This window comes from Lithobates pipiens, unplaced genomic scaffold (assembly GCF_037356315.1).
Source record: "Lithobates pipiens isolate NorthernLeopardFrog02 unplaced genomic scaffold, aLitPip1_a1.2 Scaffold_27, whole genome shotgun sequence".
NCBI lineage: Eukaryota > Metazoa > Chordata > Amphibia > Anura > Ranidae > Lithobates > Lithobates pipiens.
In genome coordinates, this window is record NW_027507788.1 from 5,536,802 (window position 1) to 5,560,220 (window position 23,419).

General features: G+C 46.6%; 1 protein-coding gene across 1 annotated transcript in view; it reads right to left on the reverse strand.

Moving 5' to 3' along the window:
• Positions 1–23,419, reverse strand: part of IGSF21 (immunoglobin superfamily member 21) — a 674,741-nt gene that overhangs the window by 14,660 nt on the left and 636,662 nt on the right. The window lies entirely within an intron of this gene.

The window sequence follows — 23,419 nt, forward strand, 5'->3', positions numbered from 1 at the left end:
GTGTTCTCCTCCAATAATAGTCTTATTTATATCTCACTATGGACTCCGGATACACCGACAACCGACAACCGACTGCATGGAGTCTGACTCACCAAGCAGGACGCCCGCGTTCCATCGCTCTTCATTAATTGAAGACCAATGAATATTTATTTTTTTTGTACTTTGGTTAGAGTGAAGAAGGATCTTCGTAAGGATTTTAACCCAAATCGTTGTCCCACCAGGTGGGATAGTTACTTGGATGTTGTGTGGGGCCTAGATTCCTATGGTGATCCCAGTTCTGCCTTGCTGGACTACAGAGCACATCCAGTGAGCAGCTTTCTGTGGTGATCTAAGTTCTGCCCTGCTGGACTACAGAGCACATCCAGTGAGCAGCTTTCTGTGGTGATCTAAGTTCTGCTCTGCTGGACTACAGAGCACATCCATTGAGCACCTAGCTTCCTATGATGATCTCGGTTCAGACTTGCTGGACTACAGAGCACATACCAGTGGCGGCCTGTGCATTGTGGGCGCATGGGCGCCACCCCCCCCATCCCTGCTACTGCCTCCCTATCCATGCGCCCGGGCCCCTATCAGGACGCTGGATGCATGGACTCCTATGGAGGGGGGCAGGAGGGGGTGTGTTTTTTTTTTTTAAGCACATGATTAGAGCCAATAGGGAGAAATAGGCTTCAAAAAAGGGTGGACTCGGGGCGCAGAGAGTGCGCCCTGATCCCACCCAATTGTGTGACCATAGCAAATGAATGGAGAGGGGGGTTAGATTGCGCTATGGACCACTTACTTTAAAAGATATTGAATTTATGGTGTGGAAAGTATGTAGGTTATGACAAATATAAATATGAAAAATATATAAGAAATATGAAAAACATGTAATGTGGAAAAATAGGTAAGAGCAGCCTCTATTTGTTTCCACCTTGACAAGTGGAAAGATACTAAGAAGGGGTGAGGAGAAATAGACTTGGCACTATACCCTTTCCCACTGGGAATCTGTACGTTTTAAACTTTATGGGATATATTTTCCAGCGTGCTGGCAATTAAATGAAAGTAATGAATATTATGAAAACAATGAAAACCACTAAATTTCAAATGCTTACCATAAATAGTTCTAACAATATGTAAAAGTGCAAGTACAAATAAATTACATGTGCCACGAATCATATACTGTCATTCTTAGAAAAAATTATTAAAATGCAAGTGAATAAAGAATTAGAACACAAAGTGGTGGCTATTTCTTGCCTTAAAGTGTAGTGACTGTGCTTGGTCTATGAAAAAAAAGAGTCATGGGAAATGGCGGCGATTGACCGCACATGCGCAAATAGCATATCACACAGCGCAATAACAAGATACGAGGGCATTTCCCTCACTAAAGATGGCGGCGGCGGACCGCGCATGCGCGATGAGGACAATACACCCTATATAAGACTAAAGGTGTATGAAGATGGCCGCTCCGGATGACGAAACGCGTAGGGTGTGGCCAGACGACGTACACCTCTAGCACTAACCAGGAAGCTGAGCGGGACTTTTAAACCTGCCTGAAAGCTGTAACATAACCGCAATTGCAATATCTACGTTTGTAAGTAGTTTTAATTCATTTTCTTAAATAAAGATGCATTTTAAAACGTTATCACGCTATGGATATGCCTCTCTTTTGACATACACAACGTGGTTTACTACACTCACGGAAAAACGAGAGACCCCCAGTATTGCATCAGAAGCAAGCCAGAGAGCGACACAATAGCTGATATTGTGAAGGTCGATCCACCCCCGATGGGGTATTTTTTCCGGTGAGAGCATATTATTGAAGTAACCACTGAACACGGGAAACACTATTTGGAAACCATCACCCCCCTTCTCTCCCTTTACGCACGGAAGATCCCGCCACTCACTAGAGACTATTCGCAATTTAAATACATATGGTTCACTGTGAATGCTAATTCTAATTTTAATATTAATTTTTAATATTGTTTTTTGATTTTGCACTGCACACGTTTGTTTTTATTCACAGTGTGCTAGCTATCACGTTACTTTATCTTGATTATATTCAGCATGACTCTTTTTTCATAGACCAAGCACAGTCACTACACTTTAAGGCAAGAAATAGCCACCACTTTGTGTTCTAATTCTTTATTCACTTGCATTTTAATAATTTTTTCTAAGAATGACAGTATATGATTCGTGGCACATGTAATTTATTTGTACTTGCACTTTTACATATTGTTAGAACTATTTATGGTAAGCATTTGCCATTTAGTGGTTTTCATTGTTTTCATAATATTCATTACTTTCATTTAATTGCCAGCACGCTGGAAAATATATCCCATAAAGTTTAAAACGTACAGATTCCCAGTGGGAAAGGGTATAGCGCCAAGTCTATTTCTCCTCACCCCTTCATAGCAAATGAATATTCGCTACTTTCACACTGCAATGCCTCCCCGCCAATCTGGAGGCAGGTCAGTGAGAACTGTTTCCTGATTGGCCAAAGCGCCAGGAGTCCCTATTGGATGTTCAGTGCTTTGGCGGAAGTGGGACAGAGTGGAAGAAGCTGACTGGAGAGAAGACGCTGGAGAAGAGGACACCCAGTAAGCGCCGGGCCTCCTGTAAGGGATTCCATCTGTAGGGGTGGGGGGGTGCTGTGTTACCTCCGGGGGGTAGAGATGTGAGCGGGGTGCCCCGCGATCCATCTGCACAGATGGTGTCCCGCGATCTATCTCGAGCAAGGAGAGGTGTAAGCGTCCCACAGTCCATTTGATGGGTACAGTGGCTGCAATTGATACGTTTTTCAACATTTTATTTGTGTCCCCACCCCCCCCCCCCCCCAAAAAAAAATTTGAGCACCAACCACCACTGGTACATCCAGTCATGGCCTAGCTTTTTATGGTGATCCCAGTTCTGCCTTGCTGGACTACAGAGCACATTCAGTGATTGTCTGGCTTCCTATGGTGATCCTAGTTCTGCTTTGCTGGACTACAAACCATGTCCAGTCAGCAGCTTCCTATTGTGATCTAGTTTCTACTTTGGTGGACTACAGAGCACATCAAGTCATCGCCTAGCTTCATATGGTGATCTCAGTTCTGCCCTGCTGGAGTACATATCTCATCCACCAACCACCTATATGGATTACAGAGCTCATCCATTGAGCACCTAGCTTCTTATGGTGATCTCAGTTCTGCCTTGCTGGACTACAGAGCACAATCCAACAAGCACCTATCTGGACTATAGAGCACATCCTGTGAGCGCCTAGCTTTCTATGGTGATCCCCAGGGCTGCTGTTAGAAATCCCGGGGGCCCCATACAGCCTACCTGAGGATCTAAGGGATTGACAGCTTTGCTGGCTTTATCCGGCCCTTGGGGCTCTATTCCTCCCAATGACACCAAGGATGGGGGCACAGTTCTTCCCAATGACACCAACCATGGGGGCTCTATTCCTCCCAATGACACCAAGGATGGGGGCACAGTTCTTCCCAATGACACCAATGATGGGAGCACAATTCTTCCCAATGACACCAAGGATGGGGGCACAGTTCTTCCCAATGACGCCAACAATGGGGGCACAGTTCTTCCCAATGACGCCAACGATGGGGGCACAATTCTTCCCAATGACACCAACGATGGGGGCACAATTCTTCCCAATGACGCCAACGATGGGGGCACAATTCTTCCCAATGACGCCAACGATGGGGGCACAATTCTTCCCAATGACACCAACGATGGGGGCACAATTCTTCCCAATGAGACCAACAATGGGGCACAATTCTTCCCAATGAAAACAATGGTGCACAATTCCTCCCATTGACACAAACAATGGGGCATAATCTATGCCAATGACACCAAAGATGGGGCAAAAAGGCAAAAATATGCCCACTGAAACAAACGTTGCGGCATTTTTTTTCCCACTGACGTTGGGACCCTTTCTATTCCCAATAGCCACATTCAGGCCTCCCTAAGGTCTGAAGGACAGTAGACTGGTTTGGAGACCCTTGCCATAGATGATTCCTTTATGACCCAAGAGTATACTAAATGACAGGACCGGCCACACACCTCTCTCGTAGAGGGATGGTGGGATTAATCACATTGACAGCAGGTGGGAAATGTCCCCGGTGTCACCAAAAATGCCCCATGGCACTCGTCATTGGCTTCTAACACATCCTTCACACTCCAATCAATGATGGTAACAGAACGCTCCTTCGCTTTTATCGAGACACTTCTATTGCTCATGGGTGGCTTGAGGAAAGCAGACTTTGTTGTTTGTACATGTTAAGCACTAATTACGCACCACTTCTGCTGTGCCTGGGGCGAGCTGCCGGCCCGCTGGACTAATGCGTTACGTTGATGAGAAGTAAACTCCTCCTGAGTAACCAGAATGATAGCGCAGAGGACAATAAAAGCCGACTTAGAACCATCAGGACACCTGCAGGGTCATTGCTCCGGTAATTATTACAATATTGCTCTAGCCAGCTTTAAATATTAATATGACAATGCTGGTTTAACCTCTGAGACCGGCAATAAATCCTGCAAATTACCCGAGAGACCAGATGAATGTATGAACCGCCGTCTGCTGTACCATTCAGGAACATGCACAGCCAAGCTGACCGCACAGATGCAACGTCTGCTCCATACGTCCCGTACATCCAGGGGGGCCGTTCACACTGAGCCCCGCCGCAACACATGGCAAGGAACCTGCTCTATGTGTGGTGCCCCGGTGGTGTGGTGCCATGTACGGGGCATGGCGCCCCCCCCCCCCCCACAGTGCATTGTTCGGTGCACCACAATGCAATACTGTGCGTGTGTGTGTGTTGTGGTGCGCACGTTTTCATTATGGCAACACACATGCCATAGCACATATTAACACATGTGCATTAACCAATGGCATATTCTCTGTGGGTGCAATGTGTGCGGTGCACTTAGTCCCCAGGGTGGGGGGTGGCACAGTGTCCTCACCCATTGAACGACAATTGGGAAACGCTGTTTTGGGTCTTTGCTGCAGCTGCGATTTGTCATTCGCAGCTGCAGCGAAGATCCATCCAGCCTGTATGGGGAGTAGGAGCTCAGGCATGATCAGAACAAACCCGCTCAAGCTGTTCCACCAGGAAACTGACAAACCCACCTGCCAATCGTAAACAGCGGATCATTCCCTGCCCCGCCACATGCCCCTTGCATATATGTGTGATAGTAATAGTGCCTCATGGTTGATAATAATGGGAGGAATAGTGTCCCATCATTGGTATCAGTGGGGGGAATTTGGGCCTGTCATTGGTGTCAGTGGGGGGAATAGTGTCCCATCATTGGTGTCAGTGGGAGGAATAGTGTCCCATCATTGGTATCAGTGGGAGGAATAGTGCCCCATCATTGGTGTCAGTGGGGGGAATTTGGGCCTGTCATTGGTGTCAGTGGGAGGAATAGTGTCCCATCATTGGTGTCAGTGGGAGGAATAGTGCCCCATCATTGGTATCAGTGGGAGGAATAGTGGCCCATCATTGGTGTCAGTGGGAGGAATAGTGGCCCATCATTGGTATCAGTGGGAGAAATAGTGCCCCATCATTGGCGTTAGTGGGGGGGAATAGTGCCCCATCACTGGTATCAGTAGGAGGAATAGTGCCCCATCATTGGTATCAGTGGGAGGTATAGTGCCCCATCATTGGTGTCAGTGGGAGGAATAGTGCCCCATCATTGGTATCAGTGGGAGGAATAGTGCCTCATCATTGGTGTCAGTGTGAGGAATAGTGCCCCATCATTGGTGTCAGTGGGGGGAATTTGGGCCTGTCATTGGTGTCAGTGGGGGGAATGTGGGCCTGTCATTGGTGTCAGTGGGAGGAATAGTGCCCCATCATTGGTGTCAGTGGGAGGAATAGTGCCCCATCATTGGTATCAGTGGGAGGAATAGTGCCCCATCATTGGTGTCAGTGGGAGGAATAGTGTCCCATCATTGGTGTTAGTGGGAGGAATAGTGCCCCATCACTGGTATCAGTAGGAGGAATAGTGCCCCATCATTGGTGTCAGTGGGAGGAACAGTGCCCCATCATTGGTATCAGTGGGAGGAATAGTGCCCCATCATTGGTATCAGTGGGAGGAATAGTGCCCCATCATTGGTGTTAGTGGGAGGAATAGTGCCCCATCATTGGTATCAGTGGGAGGAATAGTGCCCCATCATTGGTATCAGTGGGAGGAATAGTGCCCCATCATTGGTGTCAGTGGGAGGAATAGTGCCCCATCATTGGTATCAGTGGGAGGAATAGTGCCTCATCATTGGTGTCAGTGGGAGGAATAGTGGCGCATTGTCTACATCAGTGGGAGAAATTTCCAAGGGCCAGATAAAGGCATGCAAAGCGCTTCATCTGGCCCATGGGCTGCAGTTTGGAGACCACCGGTCTAGATTAATGAGACTATTTACAGAGACCCGGTTCTGTATAGTTTTGGTTCTGAGTCCAAAACTAGCCTTTTATTTTAGTTTTCTTGCCGGTAGCCGCGCTCTTTTGAATTCCTGCTTTATATCTCAATAAAAGGAATAAGTAACATCATGATTTACAGTCTGGGGAAGTGACATGGCGCACCAGTTGACCATCACTGGAAGCCTACGGTGAGATGTGCAGCTTAAATGAATTGGACCTACGAAAAGCAATCCATGTTGAGATCACGTTGCCGTATGATGCCTCACCACTGACTGTTTTACCCCCCAAAAGTGCCGAACCAACACGCCACAACCGTGAGCATGTAATGGCTGCTACCTAACTGGTGCGGATGTGACAACCATATTTAGCGGAGGAGGACGGAGACCCCAATGTCAAAAGTGATATCACACTTGATTGGAAGTCCAGGTGTTTATTAAGAGTGACACATATACAGATCAACCCCACGCGTTTCGGGAGAATATCCCTCCTCCCTTCCTCAAGGCTCATGGCAGCAGATGTCAGTAGACCTCTGCACCAGTATACCAACATCTGCTGTTTATAAGCCTTGAAGAAGGAGGAGGAGGCAGCGTATTCCCCAAAACACGTTTGCATGATCTGTATATGTGTCACTCTCAATAAATAACTGTTAACCACTTGAAGACCACGCCTTTTCTGCAACTTTTTTGTTTAAAAGTTTAACCACTTGCTGACCGCCGCATGTACATATACGTGGGGAGAATGGCACGGCTGGGCAAATGGGCGTACCTGTACATCCCTTTGAATTTGCCACTGCGTGCGCGACCCTGCCGCGTCCCCCCCCCCCCCCCCGTGAGTAGGATGGCGGGTCCCGCGGAATCGATGTCCGCAGGGACACCCGAGATCGTCTCACGGGGAGATGCGAATGTAAACAAGCATCTCCCCATTCTGCCTAGTGACACTGTCACTGATCATAGCTCTCTGTGATCGGGAGCTATGATCAGAGACGCATCACTCGTAACCCCTAACAGTTAGAATCACTCCCTAGGACACACTTAACCCCTTTCTAACCAGCTAGTGGTTAACCCCTTCACTGCCAGTGTCATTTTTACAGTAATCGGTGCAAATTTATAGCACTGATCGCTGTAAAAATGACAATGGTCCCAAAAATGTGTCAAGAGTGCACGATGTGTCCGCCATAATGTCGCAGTCATGATAAAAATCACAGATCGCCTCCATTACTAGTAAAAAAAAAATTATAAAAATGCCATAAAACAAACCCCTATTTTGAAGCTGCTATAACTTTTGAGCAAACCAATCAGTAAACACTTATTGCGTTTTTTTTTTTGTTCTTTTTTTACCAAAAATATGTAGAAGAATATATATCGGCCTAAACTGAGGGGGGGGGGGGGGGGGCGAATTTTTTTACATTTTTTTGGGGGGGATATTTATTATAGCAAAAAGTAAAAAATGTGTTTTTTTTTCAAAATTTACACTCTATTTTTGTTTATAGCGCTAAAAATATAAAAACCGCAGAGGTGATCAAATACCACCAAAAGTAAGCTCGATGATTGTGAGAAAAAAAAAAAGGACGTCAATTTTGTTTGGGAGCCACGTCGCGCAACCGCACAATTGTCAGTTAAAGCGACGCAGTGCCGAATCGCAAAAAGTGCTCTGCTCTGGTCTGGTCAGCCAAATGGTCCGGGGCTGAAGTGGTTAAAATAGTATTTTTTGCTAATATATATATATATATATATAATTTATTTTTAGCAGAGACCCTAGAGAATAAAATGGCGATCATTGCAATATTTTATGTCACACAGATTTTGCGCAGCGGTTCTTTCAAACTTAATTATATATATATATATATATATATATATATATATACACACACACACACACGCAGAACATACTGTGTATGTGTATATATATATATATATATATATATATATATATATATATATATATATATATATATATATATAAAAAGTCCAAAGGATTGCTGCACTTAAAAACTTTGTTTATTCGTTCAAAGATTTGTAAAATTACATCTCAGAAAGTGTGATATATATTATATATTTTTTTATTTTAATATTTTATATATATAGTTACATAGTTAGGTTGAATAAAGAGACCAGTCTATCCAGTTCAAACTGAGTGAGTGTCTACAATTGTCCCTATCCCTGTACATCGCTCCCTACCCTCAAGGAGCCCACAATCCAAGGTCCCCATTCATATACAAGAGCCAATTTTGGACAGAAGCTAATTAACTTAACTGCATGTCTTTGGAGTGTGGGAGGAAACCGGAGTACCCGGAGGAAACCCACGCAAGCACAGGGAGAACATACAAACTCCAGGCAGGTAGGGTCGTGGTTGGGATTTGAATCAGCGACCCTTCTTACTGCTAGGTGAGAGTGCTAATCACTACACCACTGTGCTGCCCCTACCAACCACTGTGCCACCCATATATGGAACCCTGATGTTTAGGGAGGGTTGCTCCTAAATTTACCTGCCAGGTGTCTCTGCCTTGGCCAATTGTGTGGGATCAATTGAGTTCACCCCAAGTTTGGAATTGCTGCACTTCCCTCTTCTGCCACTAGGAGGCCGGGTACCTGGTGACATTAGATAAGACAAGGGCAAAGCAAGGACAGATTAGGAGTATTTGAGGTGTCTCAGCCAATGGGCAGGGTTTTTTTTTCTTGAATCCCTTGGCCTGCTGGAGGAGTGAGGTCAGGTGATCAGTGTTCTGTGCCACCTGGACGGTCTGTCTGGCTGGACGTGCGTTTATATTGCCCCGGGCCGCTAGGCCAGATATTGGGCCTATCCCGGGCACATCTGGCCGCCAGGCTGTCTGAGGGCCTATCCAGAAGCAAGAAGCAGTGTAGGTTTGGGACTGCGGCTTGCAGTCCAACCAGAAGCGACGGTTCTGCCGGCCGGAGAACCTGTCGTGGTCGGAGGTAGACGGGAAGCTGTCGCCATTAAGGGACCAATCACCTTATTACCGGGGACCACAGTGAGTAGTTGAAGCCAGTACCAGAGCAGCATTCTCACCAACCTGGGGACGGTGAAGAATCTGGAAACTTCAGCAGGTGCAAAGCCAGGGACCCAACCAGTGGAGGTGACGCATGAGGAGTATCTGGAGTGCCAAGCCAGGGACCGAGCAATGAAGCGGGGGTGTCCCCATCTCATGATGTCCAGAGCTCATGACGTCTAGATCTCATGATGTCCCCATCTCATGACGTACCCATCCCATGATGTCCCCATCTCATGATGTCCAGATCTCATGACGTCCCCATCCCATGACGTCCCCATCCCATGACGTCCCCATCCCATGATGTTCAGATCTCATCATCTCATGATGTCCAGATCTCATGATGTCTAGATCTCATGACGTCCCCATCCCATGACGTCCCCATCCCATGACGTCCCCATCCCATGACGTCCCCATCCCATGACGTCCCCATCCCATGACGTCCCCATCCCATGACGTCCCCATCTCATGACGTCCCCATCTCATGACGTCCCCATCCCATGACGTCCCCATCTCATGACGTCCCCATCCCATGACGTCCCCATCTCATGACGTCCCCATCCCATGACGTCCCCATCTCATGACGTCCCCATCCCATGACGTCCCCATCTCATGATGTTCAGATCTCATGACGTCCCCATCCCATGATGTCCCCATCTCATGATATTCTCATCATTTGGCGCCCTAGTCGCCAACAGTTGCATAAGAGGTTAAATTCTCCAATCTACAATATCAGCACTTCTAAGGGGCCTGTTTTACATTTATATACAGACTGGACCTCGGTGTGGACAGAAGAAGATTGAGGTTGCCTGGTTTGGTAATTGTTGTCTCACCTTGAGCATATCAATGTTGTCTGCAATTGGCAATACAGACATCCTAGCAAATCCCGAACACAAAACATGAATACTGATCCTTTTTTTTTTTTTCCTTGAGTTTGAAGGCTGCTTCAAGAAGACTTTAGAGAACCAGAGATGTTTCATCGGCGGAAATTGCGACTTTTGTCAGTAATCAGGCAATTTCTTCCACCCTCCCAAGTCCCTCCGACAAGACAGAACTCTCCATCCGACTTCTTCCCCCCACCCCCCTCCCTCACTCAGCACCTGATATTTTTCATTACTATTGAAGTATCTCAAGTGCCTCTCTGGACGCCATTATTTAAAGTCACTTGTCCGAGACTTTGGATGGTTTCCTTCGTGAAGAGGAAGCAGCGAGCGAACAGCTAATTAGCGCCAGCAAAAGGAAAAGGCTCTCGGTTTGGGGCAATCTGATGTGCTGGGAAGAAAAAAAAAAAGGAAGCAGTCCAAACTTTGTTGCTACAGAAACATTTTCCCTCGGCAGCTCCTGGGAGTACGAGACTGCGAGCAAAGAGAAGAATAGTATCTGACAGCGCAAGATCTTCCCGCTAAGCACTTTCCTGACAAAATGAGGACAGTGGAATTACTCTCCCTGGTGACCTGGCCCTTTCCCGCTTTTCAGATGACGCTCCTTTTGTGTTTTCGAAACAGAATTAGATTGGAGACGTCTCCGGACGAACACACACACACATATATATATATATATATATATATTGCAATCCAACTCATCTTTCCGAATTTCCAGTTATTGTGTCGTGTGGCCCCTCAGACGGATCATCCAGCTACGGCTTCACACTTAGGGCTCTGTACACTTGGCTTCGCCTATAACACACATTTACCCCTTCGATACCGGGGCACTTTCACCTCTTTCCTGCCCGGGCCAAATTTTCAGCTTTCGGTGCTTTCGCACTTTGAATGACAATTGCGAACACTGTACCCCCATACAAACAGGTGGTCATGCAAGCGGGCATCAAAAGGGTTAACGCGGACCAAAAAAAGTCTCTCACGTCTCCTTAGATCTCGGCAAGGACGCCGGGTCACGGGTAGAAAGAAAAAGATCTCAGTGCTCACCGCTTAAGTATAAGATTTAATTTTTGTGTTTAAAACACAAACTACTCACATAAAGATGATAAAAACACAGCGTGTAAATCCGGCAATCGTGTTAGTGCCGTAGGGCAGTAGCGGGTGATGTCATGCGTAGCTCCTCCCTCCGTACGTGTTGCGTCCAATCAGAACGTCACCGAACTTGTCCCCCCTTCCCTTCGTTAGCAGATGGAGGCACTTGGGGAAGGGGGGAGGAGTCCAGTGACGTTGATGTCCGTGACGTCACCGGATTTGCGACAGATTATGGTCCGTGTTATGGTCCGTTAACACGGACCATAAACGCCTCTCACGTCTCCTTAGATCTCAGCAAGGACGCCAGGTCATGGGTAGAAAGAAAAGATCGAAGTGCTCATCGCTTAAGTATAAGATTACATTTTTTGTGTTCAAAACACAAACTACTCACATAAAGATGATAAAAACACAGCGCGTAAAGCCGACAATCGTGTTAGTTCCGTAGGGCAGTAGCGGGTGACGTCATGCATAGCTCCTCCCCCCCCGTTGCGTCCAATCAGAACTTCAAAGTCACATAACTCGTCCTCCCTTCCCCTTCATTAGCAGATGGAGGCACTTGGGGAAGGGGGAGGAGTCCAGTGACGTTGATGTCCGTGACGTCGCCAGACTCCTCCCCCTTCCCTTCGTTACCAGATGGAGGCACTTGGGGAAGGCGGGGGAGGAGTCCGGTGACGTCAATGTCCGTGACGTCACCGGATCTCCGACGGAACTCCCCGAAGACCCGGACTCCGGCGGAGAGGTGAGTACCGATCAAAAGAATTTTGATCGATCAGGACACATTCAGGGGTTGTTGGAAGGAACAGGTCTCCCGATGATAAAACATATCAATCAGACGTTGTGTAATGAGAACATGTACAAATAAAATCATTAGCCGCTGTAATATCCAAGTGACACTTGACACACATGTAGCTACCTTGTCAGCATAAAATATCCGCAAATGGAGGTTCCCACAATGAACGTCCATCGTGGGAACCTCCATTTGTGGATTTTATCATAGATAGGGAGACCTGTTCCTTCCAACGATGCCTCATGGGAAAGTTAGGCAAACATTTTTTCTTTAGATTTTGAAAGATAATGTTACGCCAAGTAAATTGATACCCAACATATCATGCTTAAAAATTGCGCCCGCTTGTGGATGGCGACAAAATTTGACCCTTTCGTCTTAGAGGACAAAGGACACGATCGTTTCCACCACCACCGACGGCTCCAGTAAGCGGTGGAGATGACCAGAGTGTGGAGATGACCGGACCCCCCCCCCCCCCCCCCCCGATAAAAGTGAGTTTGTGGCGAATCCATTGCGGAGACCACTTATCTGAAAGCCAGCCCGTTGTTGAAAACACCGGGGTTATGGCAGCTAGCTGTTGCCATAACAACGGTATTTAGTGTCAAAGTACCAACGTACAATCACGCCGATTTTTGCCCTAAAGTTCACACAAGTAGAGCTTTCCTTTGGTGGGGTTTTTTCTCATCACTGGGTTCTTTAGCAAAAAATAAACAAATATTGTCCTGTGGACACAGCCGGTGAAGCTGAGCGGCCCGCGGTCAGTGCTTCCTGGCAGGACATCGTATGATGTCCAGTAAGAAAAAGCCATGGCTCAATTGACTATTGACTGGGCAGGAAGTGGTTAATGAAGATTGGAAAATGCCCTGTGTGGTGATTTTTGATTTGTTTTGAAGGAGCTCAATAGAACCCTGGCTCAGTAGTACCACCCCCCCCCACTCAGCAGATCCCCAGCTCAGTAGTACCCCCCCCCCCCCCACTCAGCAGATCCCCAGCTCAGTAGTACCCCCCCAGCACTGCTGATCCCAGGGTTGCCAACATTCAGTTATGGACATGCAGTCTGCATCTCTGTAATGGACATTCACGGACAGATTCACAAATTATTGGATTTTACAAACTGTTCGTAAATTTACTAATAGTTGGGAAACCTGGCTAAACCCCCACTCAGTAGTAACTCCCAGTTCTGCTGATCCTCAAACCAGTAGTAACCCCCTCCCCCCCAGCTCTGCTGATCCTCCTCCCTCTCAGGTCCCCGCTCACCTCCTCCTATATTGCTCCCATGCTGCACACCACGTGTGCGCTAGTTTCTCTTGCTCCGGTCCCCCCAGCTCTGCTGATCCTCTACCGCTCAGTCCTCCCCTCTCCGGGCCCCAGACACCTTCTGATGTAGCGTTCCCATGTTGCACACCATGTGTGCCTTCTGCTAGTTGTTCCACTCCAGTCTGGACCCCGCTCATCTCCACCACCAGGTGTGACATCTGCCCCAGACACTCCCAGAATATATGCACATCAACTGGAAGTGACTGCAGACGGCTTCTTCCCTGTTCGCTTGTTGGTTTCCCAGTGCATCCTGGGATATCTCATACCTGAACTACCTCCAAAGCAAAGCTAAAGCTAAATAAAAGAAGCTTTAGGTGCTGTAAGCAAACACTTCTATGCCACCACCATGTCTCACGGTGGGGATGGTGTGTTCGGGGGATGGGCGGTGTTAGTTTCCCCCACACATAGCGTTTTACTTTTAGGTCAAAAAGTAGAATTTTGGTCTCATCTGACCAGATCACCTTCTTCCACATGTTTGCTGCCCCCTCCCCCACATGGCTTCTCACAAACTACAAACAGGACTTCTTATGACTTTCTTTCTCCAATGTCTTTCTTCTTGTCACTCTTCCATAAAGGGCAGATTTGTGGAGAGACGACTAATAGTTGTCCTGTGGACAGATTCTCCCCCCTGAGCTGTGGATCTCTGCAGCTCCTCCAGAGTTACCATGGACCTCTTGGCTCTTCTCTGATGAATGCTCTCCTTGCCCGGCACGGTCAGTTTAGGTGGATGGCCATGTCTTGGTAGGTTTGCAGTTGTGCCATACTCTTTCCATTTTCCGATGTTGGATTGAACAGAGCTCCGTGAGATGGTCAAAGCTTGGGAGATTATTTTTTTATTTTATTTTTTAAAACCCAACCAGGGCCGTCTTTAATATTGATTGGACCCTGGGCAAAACTTTTCTTTTGGAGCCCCCTCCCCATACAGTTTCGCTCTCCACCTACTCTGAGACATACAATAAATAGCAGCTAGACTCAAAATCAGTTTACTGAATCAGATCAGGCAGCTATTGCGATTGGTTGCCAGAGGTTTCAGTGTATCATTACCGCTCACTGACTGGTTGCTAGAGGTTTCAGTGTATCATTACCGCTCACTGACTGGTTGCTAGAGGTTACAGCACACATTACAGCTCACTGGTTAGTTGCTAGAAGTTACAGTACATTACTGTGGATATGATCTCAGGGGGGCATGATATACATATCAATGCTGCCGGCCACCTCTATTTACATATGAATGCCAATAATTTACATGTAAACACAGGGTCTGCAGGTGAGTCATCTGGGACACAGCACAGGACTAAAACTTTAAGGGGCGAGGGAATTTAAACCAGCATAGTTGGCAAGTATGAAGCAGCTGCCCCTTTTGCCCTGCCTTAAAAACGGACCCTGAACCCAACCCTGCTTTATACTTCTCCACAACTTTATCCCTGACCTGTCTGGTGTGTTCCTTGGTCTTCATGATGCGGTTTGTTCACTAAGGTTCTTTAACAAACCTCTGAGATTAAATGACACACAGGTGGACTCTATTTACTAATCAGGTGACTTCTGAAGGCAATTGGTTCCTCTAGACTGTAGTTAGGGGTATCAGAGTAAAGGGGGCTGAATACAAATGCCCCTCCCCCCCCCCCACACTTTTCACATATTTATTTGTATCATTTTCCTTCCACTTCACAATTATGTGCCACTTTGTGTTGGTCCATCGCATTAAAATCCCAATAAAATACATTTACGTTTTTTTTGGTTGTAACCTGACAAAATGTGGACAATTCCAAGGGGTATGAATACTTTTTCAAGGCGCTGTAATTTGTGAAGCGAAAAAAAAAAAAAAGTGTGACCAGGACTGTAAGGAAACCATTTTATTTAGCGCCAGGCGCTTTGATTGGCATTAAGAGCGCTTAAAAAAAAAGCGTGTCCAATGCCACATTTAGAAGAAAAATGTAAATGAGCTCTTTAGGTTTTCGCGCGGGCGAGACCGTATTAACGGCGCGCCGCGTGTCAATTATTGCCTGTATAATATGCAACAATGCCGTGTACACAGGCGTAATGGAGAATCCCTCCCGCCCATAGAGTTGAAGAGAAAAGCGGGCTTCAGACCTGGCGGATTAATGTAGAGAAATGATGGCGAGGAATGAAAAATTGATCCGCGCGATTTTTTTTTTTTTTTTTTAATGAGACTTTTAAGTAAAGGGCTCTCTCTTTAGTGTATTAACAGCCCATCAGAAATTTTTCGCTCGGAGGCAAATGCAGATCATCGCACCTCACTGCTACCTCGCCTAATGGACGTAAATTCTAATTTATATTTCTAAAAGACGGTCTTGGCGCTAAGAGGAACTTCTCCCCCCGCGACTTCAGAGAGAAGATCCTGGCGAATTGGTTTGACATTAGAAATGAGGTTTAAATTCAAAGCGGCATCTACTAGGCTTGAGCGACCACCAACTCCATCGGAGAGCCGTAAAAATAAAGTATGTAGGTAAGAAAGGCGCCGGTGGCATTTAAATCTCAGACTCTTCCGTTGACGGGGCTACAAATCTTTTTTTTTTTTGCTGTATGACAAGTGCAGTCAGGTGTACACCCACCTTAGGGACTCTTCCCAATAGAAGACGGTCCATAGACCTGCCTGTCACTTGAAAAGAGAAGAAGGATCAATGTCTAAGTTTCGAGGCGTGTTACAAGTTACAAATAGAAGAAGCTTTCCTTTTTCCGAACATTACTTGAGATAGGCTTGTTTTGGTACCATCACACCTACAAAGTGACTATGGTATTTAAAAAAAAACGTGACTGGTAAATAATCGGCCTTCAGAAGCTGATCTGTGTCCAGGGGTGGACTGACAACTCATGGGGCCCCCCGGGCAATAGGAGATTATGGGACCCCCAGGCAATCTGAGATTATGGGGCCACACAGGTTACACATACATGTACACACACAGTATACACAAACATGTTTCTATTGGCTGAGAAGGTACTGGATGGGTGAGGCAGCTATAATCTCGGGATTTTAGACCAAAAGGATGTCGGTAAGGGACATTTCAGAGACAGATGTAAAAAAAACACTGATTTTTACATACTGTTCCTGGTTTTACTGAGGCTGGTAACCCTGATGGGGCCCCCTAGTGGCTCGGGGGCCCTCAGGCAGTGCCCGAGTGGCCCAATGGTCAGTCCGCCCCTGTCTGTGTCTGATCTAATCTAATCGATCTAGTTCAGTGGTCTCCAAACTGCAGCCCCTTTGCTTGCTCTTATCTGGCCCTTGGGGCATTATCCCCCCCCCCCCCCCACTGTTCCAGACATACAGTGGGGGAAATAATTATTTGAGCCCCTGCAGATTTTGGAAGTTTACCCACTAACAAAGAAATGAAGAGTCTATCATTTTTTTCTCATAGGTGCATTTTAAATGATAGAGACAGAATAGCAACCAAAAATCCAGAAAAAAAAAAAAACATGATACAAATGTTTATAAAGTGAGTTGCAGTTTATTGACTAAAATAAGTATTTGATCCCTCAAGCAAAACATGACTTAGTAGTTGGTGGAGAAACCCTTGTTGGTGATCACAGAGGTCAGACGTTTCTTGTAGTTGGTCTCCAGGTTTGCACACATCTCAGGAGGGACATTGGTCCTCTCTTCTCTACAGATCTTCTCTAAATCCTGAAGGTCTCTTGGCCGTCTTTTGGCAACTTGAAGTTTCAGCTCCCTCCATAAATTTTCTTTAGGATTAAGATCTTGAGACTGGCTAGGCCACTCCATGACCGTAATGTTCTTCTTGAGCCACTTCTTTGTTGCCTTGGCGGTATGTTTTTGGTCAATGTCATGCTGGAAGACCCATCCATGACCCATCTTTAGTGTTCTTGCTGAAGATCAGGAAGAAGGTTCTCGTGGCATTTTTTTCTGGATTTTTGGTTGATCTTTTGTCTCTATCATTTAAAATACACCTATAATAAAAAGTTATAGACCCTTCATTTCTTTGTAAGTGGGCAAACTTCCAAAATCTGCAGGGGATCAAATACTTATATTCCCCACTGTAGTTCCTGCCACTAACACCAATGATGGGACACTATTAATCCCATGGACATGAACAAGGGGGCAATACTCTTCCCGATGACACCCTTGATGGGGCTCTATTCCACCTATTGATACTAACGATGCAGCACTTTTCCTCCCACGAATATCAATGATAGGACACTATTCCTTCCAATGACCCCAATGATTCAGCACTATTCCTCCCACTGACACCAATGATGGGACACTATTCTTCCCATTGACCCCAATGATTCAGCACTATTCCTCCCACTGACACCAATGATGGGACACTATTCTTCCCATTGACCCCAATGATTCAGCACTATTCCTCCCACGGACTCCAATGATGGGGCACTATTTCTCCTAATGATGCCAACGATGGGGCACTATTACTCCCAGGAATGCCAACGATGGGGCCACGATTACTCCCACTGATGCCAGGACATTTTCTTCCCCCAATGGCCACAGTACGGAATCCCTAAAGTTTTAAAGTCTTTAAACTGGCCCTTTGTTTAAAAAGTTTGGAGACCCCCGATCTAGTTGATCTAATTTTGATTGGATAGTGAATGACGAGCAAGTTGGCCAGTGTATATATATCAGGGGTGCCCAACCAGTGGCCCGGGGGCCACATGTGGCCCGCAGAGGCTTCTGATGTGGCCCGCAACCTCCTTCTGTGGGATGGCAGATTGGCAAGCCCAGATAATGGGTTGCAGACCCGCCATCCCAGAGCATCTGTGTTAATGAAGCCGGCAATGCAAGCAGCTGTGGAGCAGAGCTGTATAAGCTGATGCTTCCTGTATAGTGCAGTCTCTTGCCACAGGCGGAGTGATACCAAATGCACTCTGTCAGGGACAGCAATAGCAGGCAATACTTGAATGGAAGACTTATTAAAAGGTCAGTTTGCAGTGTATATATGGGCAATCTACGCAGTGGTTACTTGGCTGCTTTCAAACTGATCAATCCCCTTCCATTAGGGCGGATCGGAGGACCCATAGAGTAGAGTGGGCTGTGTCAGTGTCCACTCTGCATGGATCTGTCATCCGCCTGCTCTGCTCATTGTGGCCCGCGACCGGTTACCAAGTCGCTTAAGTGGCTCTCGCTCTTCAAAAGGTTGGGCACCCCTGGTATATATATGATTACCATATTACTTTTTCCTTGATACCATCATGATACAGAAGTTATTCAGTAGCGCCAAAAGGCTACAGCATTGACCCAGTTATGCCCAGGTTGGCCATAAACAGAGCTCATTGAGGGGAATTTAGTAGGACTGGAGCAAACAGCAGCCATTGTGAATGGCAACCAATCAGCTTTCATTCGCAAAGCTTAACTGAATAAGCTGAGGATAGAAGCTCATTGGTTGCCATACACATCTTTTCCAGATTGTGTCTGCTCCAGTTTTAGGGAATTCCCCCATTGTCCACAAAGGTCTTCTCAATGATTGCTGACCTAGAGCGACCAAACAAATCCATTTACAAAAACGCAGGCAGCTTTTCTATGTGTATGCAAGCACAGCAAAATTATTGTTGGAGGTTCTACATATAGATATTTACCCACTTCATCCTTCTCAGTGATTATTACTCGTCTGAACAGCAAAGATTGCGGATTACTCGAAGAACCCCTAGCCACTCCTGGAAGAATCCTAAGGTTCCATGGAACCCTGGTTGACAAGGGCTGGGCTAGATGATGCTGAAAATCCTCCGAGCTCTAGCTGACTTGCTCAGTGGCGTAACGAGAACCTTCAGGGCCCCAATGCAAGAAACCATGAAGGGCCCCCCTGAACCCCAGCCAGGGCCCTTCCCTCCGAGTTCGGCGGTGGAACTCCATGGCGTGGTCACAGGTATGACCTTTGTGAGCCCTGTAGTTCCACCACTGGTATCAGCAGTTTTTTATTTATTTTTTTTTTTTTTTTTTTAGGTGCCCCATCTGGCTGGGGAGAACAGACATCGGACTGAGTGGCAATGCATGGAGCAGGAGAGGGGTACTCTGAGGAGCCACCTGAGGACACAGGTCATGCGGGGAATGCACAACTAAAGAGCAGCCAGTGCGATAGTCGAGCATGGAGCTCTGCTAGTCACTCTCCACCTCCAGCCACCCGTGTGCATGGTGCACTGGTACCCCTAGCTGCCTATGCTGCTGCCGGCCATATGTAGAGGGGGCTGCATGGGCCCCCTGCAGCACAGGGCCCAGTTGCGGTCGCGACTGCTGCACCCCCTATAGTTATGCCCCTGGACTTGCTGCAGCTTCTAATGCACATTGTGAGAAGCTCACAGTATGTAGGGAAATCAGAGTAAGCCATTTCAGTCCAGGAGAGGAGCCTGTACAACTGAGCAAGACTGAAGGGAAGGCTGGAGTTTACCTCTAAATGTAAAATATTGATAAGTCCAACCCAAACCTCACAAAGGTCATCTTTTCACATGAACTATAATACGACTTCTAGCAGTACGTTTTCAATCAGATGCTGTTCGCTGTTTGAGAGAGGAGCGGGGGTTGATGGACAGTCTCCCAGTGGATGTTCAGCTCTCGTCGTATTACAGAATAACTCAATAAGCAGTCTAGAAGTCTATGAGAGGAGCTGCTGATTGGTGTTGAAGTGTCGTCTATATATCTGTACTCCTCCACAGGTCTGCTTATCATTTCTGGACGTTCTTGACTGGAAATCTTTCCAGCTCGTCATCTTTTTTAAAGGAGAAAAAAAAAAAAATCCTCAATGATCAACTATGTGCGAGTGTGTCATAGTCCAGATCTCCTGGGATCTATTCAGAACCAAGAGAAACATTTGATCCACAGACATGAGCGCTGGCTCTAGTTTGCGATATGAGGAAGAAGAAATTTAAAACAAGAAAAAAAAAAAGAAAAAATAACAACTTGAAACAAAGTCACAGAGAAGAGGTGACAATGAACTTCCCTGAGATTTTCTCTCATTATGACGGATTCATCAAACCAAGTCTGAAGCCAACGTCTTCCTGAGATACGCGGAGAGATTAATCCTCCGACAGAAATGCAATATGTCACTGACAATCAGCACAAGTTTCCAAGAGGAGGGCTTCCAATTTTACCGAGCAGATGGCAATAATTGACGGCATATTTTAAAGTCAATGTACACCAACATAATCATGTCAAATGTTACAGTTCAGACATGGCAAAGATAAAGAACTCAATTCTAGTGCGGAAAATCTGCAGCTGAGGGAAAAAAAAATGTAACCCTTTCCTGCCAAATTCTGCAAGAACACGAACAGGAGGAACCGTTAAAAATACGATGATGTACCAAAAGCAATGCAAATGTGGGCATCATTTTTTTTTTATCTTTAATTAATTTACATACCGTAGGTTGTTCAAAAGTTGGTAAAGTAATGCCGCGTACACGCGATCGATTTGTCCGGCGGACTTTCTTTTTTTTTATTTTTTATTTTTTTCCATAAATTTTTTTTATTAGCAATAATAGAAAAAGAGAACAGATACAGCAGTGAAAAGTGTAAGTTGAATGCACCGAAAACGTGCGCAGTTGCGCTCTAATACAGAAAACATCTAATTGAACATGTGGTACAAGCGAGTCACAATAATAATCAAACAATTGGCTGTGGCTCCAATGATTGCGGGCGTATACAACCGAACAGAATATGTGAGCATGTCAGGCCCTATCTTGCAAGATAAGAGATTAAGGTAGTAAGAGTATCAATCACATATATGCTACGGAGCTTGACCTTCAGTGTCTGTGGCCTGGATCGCTATATCTGGAGTCCTGAGAAGATAGGTGTTATCACCTGTCTCCATGGGTTCAAGGGGCAAGGAAGGATATCGGTCTGTCAAGGTGGGTCAGTCTTCTAAGGGGGGGCATGGGGCATGTGGGGAGGGTCGTTAAGAGAGTGGGGGTAAGGGAGGATGGGAGTTATCCAGGGGCATCGCCTTCTCGGCCCCCCCCATCGCAGCGGTGAGGGGGAGAGTTTCTCTTGGGGTCCCCGGCCTGCGGGAGCGCCCTCTGAGACCCCGTGAGGGGTATTCCCAAGGTACCCGGTAATAATGACTGGATTAGTCTACCGAACCGACTTGGCCACACACGGACGCACGGAAAGTCCGGCGTTTGCTAGCGCGATGACGTACAGCACGTACGACGGGACTAGAAAAAGGAAGTTCAATAGCCAGTAGCCAATAGCTTCCTTTTCGTACTTGCTTCTGAGCATGCGTCATTCTTAGTCCGCCGGACTAGCATACTGACGAACGTATTGTCCGCTGAAACCCAAGTCTAGCGGAAATATTGGGCTGCAAAACTACTTTCTAAGTCCGCCGGACTTTACGCTGAAAAAGTCAGCTGAAGCCCACACACGATCGGATTGTCCGGTGAAATGCGGTCCGCCGGACAATTTGATCGTGTGTACACGGCATAACTCTTCCCCTATAGTAACTCCTCCTCTTCTTTTTTCATTGCAGGTAAATAATTGGTTTAAAGCTGAAGCAATGGCTCATCATTGAGTTCTTGATGATAGAGGGGGGCAGGAGGTCCAACATCCACAGAAGGCTACAGAATGTTTTATGGCAATGGCACCATTGACAAGTCACCAATGACAAGACATTGCTCTTATCAATAGTGCCAACTCTGTTAATATTCTGTATCCAGGGCAGGACTTAGGGTGGTGGGGGCCCCTGGGCTTGAGTCACTTTCGGGCCCTACCCTCTATATATTATCGTATTTATCGACGTATAACACCCACACCAAGTTTAGGAGGGAAGTTTAAGGAAAAAACTTACATTTAAATGCCCACCAATGCAGCCTTATCAGTGTCCATCTGCAGCCTTGCCCATCTGCAGCCTTGTCCACCCATCTGCAGCCTTGTCCAGTGTCATTGCAGCCTTGTCAGTGTAGCCTTGTCATTTGCAGCCTTGCCCCAGTGTCATTTGCAGCCTTGTCATTGCAGCCTTGAAGTTTAAAAATGGCGCCGCTGAGATACAGAGTTCTGTGTATCTTGGCGGCTCTCGGGTCCTCTCGGTGGCTCTCGGGTCCTCTCAGCGGCTCTTGGGTCCTCTCGCAGTCCCGAGCGGAGCCAAGAGTAGCCGAATGTACTTGGCTCGGCTCACAGTCATGCCCAGTCCCTGTGTTATGTTCATCATAGGGCGGGACTGGGCATGACTGTGAGCAGAGCCAAGCCGAGTACACTTTGCTATGTATCTCAGCGGGGCCCCCTATTGGGCGGGGCCCATGGGCTTGAGCCCAGTCAAGCCCAATGGTAAGTCCTGCCCTGTCTGTATCCTTTTGTGAATGTTGGACAGCCTGCACCCCTCCTTCATCAAGAAGTCAATGACAGCACATTGCTTCTAATCTACTTGGAATCCATTATTTACCTGCAATTAAAAAGAATTAGATTTCCTATAACGTTAAAGTTACTCTACCAACGTGCAAAATTTTAATGACTTATGTAAGTAAGTAAAAAAAAAAGTTATGTCCACTTGAATACAGCCCTTGTAGTACAGAGATGTATAAGGAGAAGCAAAGGTGACAGATTCCCCTTTGTATGAGATAAACAGGATGACTTGATCTATTACAGTGAATGTCAGTCATGTTGGTTATGTGCAGAATAGAGTGCGAGTGAGCAAAAGTCAAGGGACATTAAAGGGAATATATCCAGGCATTACTCAAATTTTACCCCAACCCTCCCTTTACCCCAAGGGTAGGCAACATCGGCCCTCCAGCTGTGGTGAAACTACAAGTCCCATGAGACATTGCAAGACCCTGACTATCACAGGCATGACTCCTAGAGGCAGAGGCATGATGGGATTTTCTGTAGTTGCATAACAGCTGGAGCGCCGAGGTTGCCTACCCTTGGTGTACAGGGAGGTTTGGGGTAAAATTTGAGTAATGCCTGGATATATTCCCTTTAATGTCCCTTGACTTTTGCTCACTCGCACTCTATTCTGCACATAACCAACATGACTGACATTCACTGTAATAGATCAAGT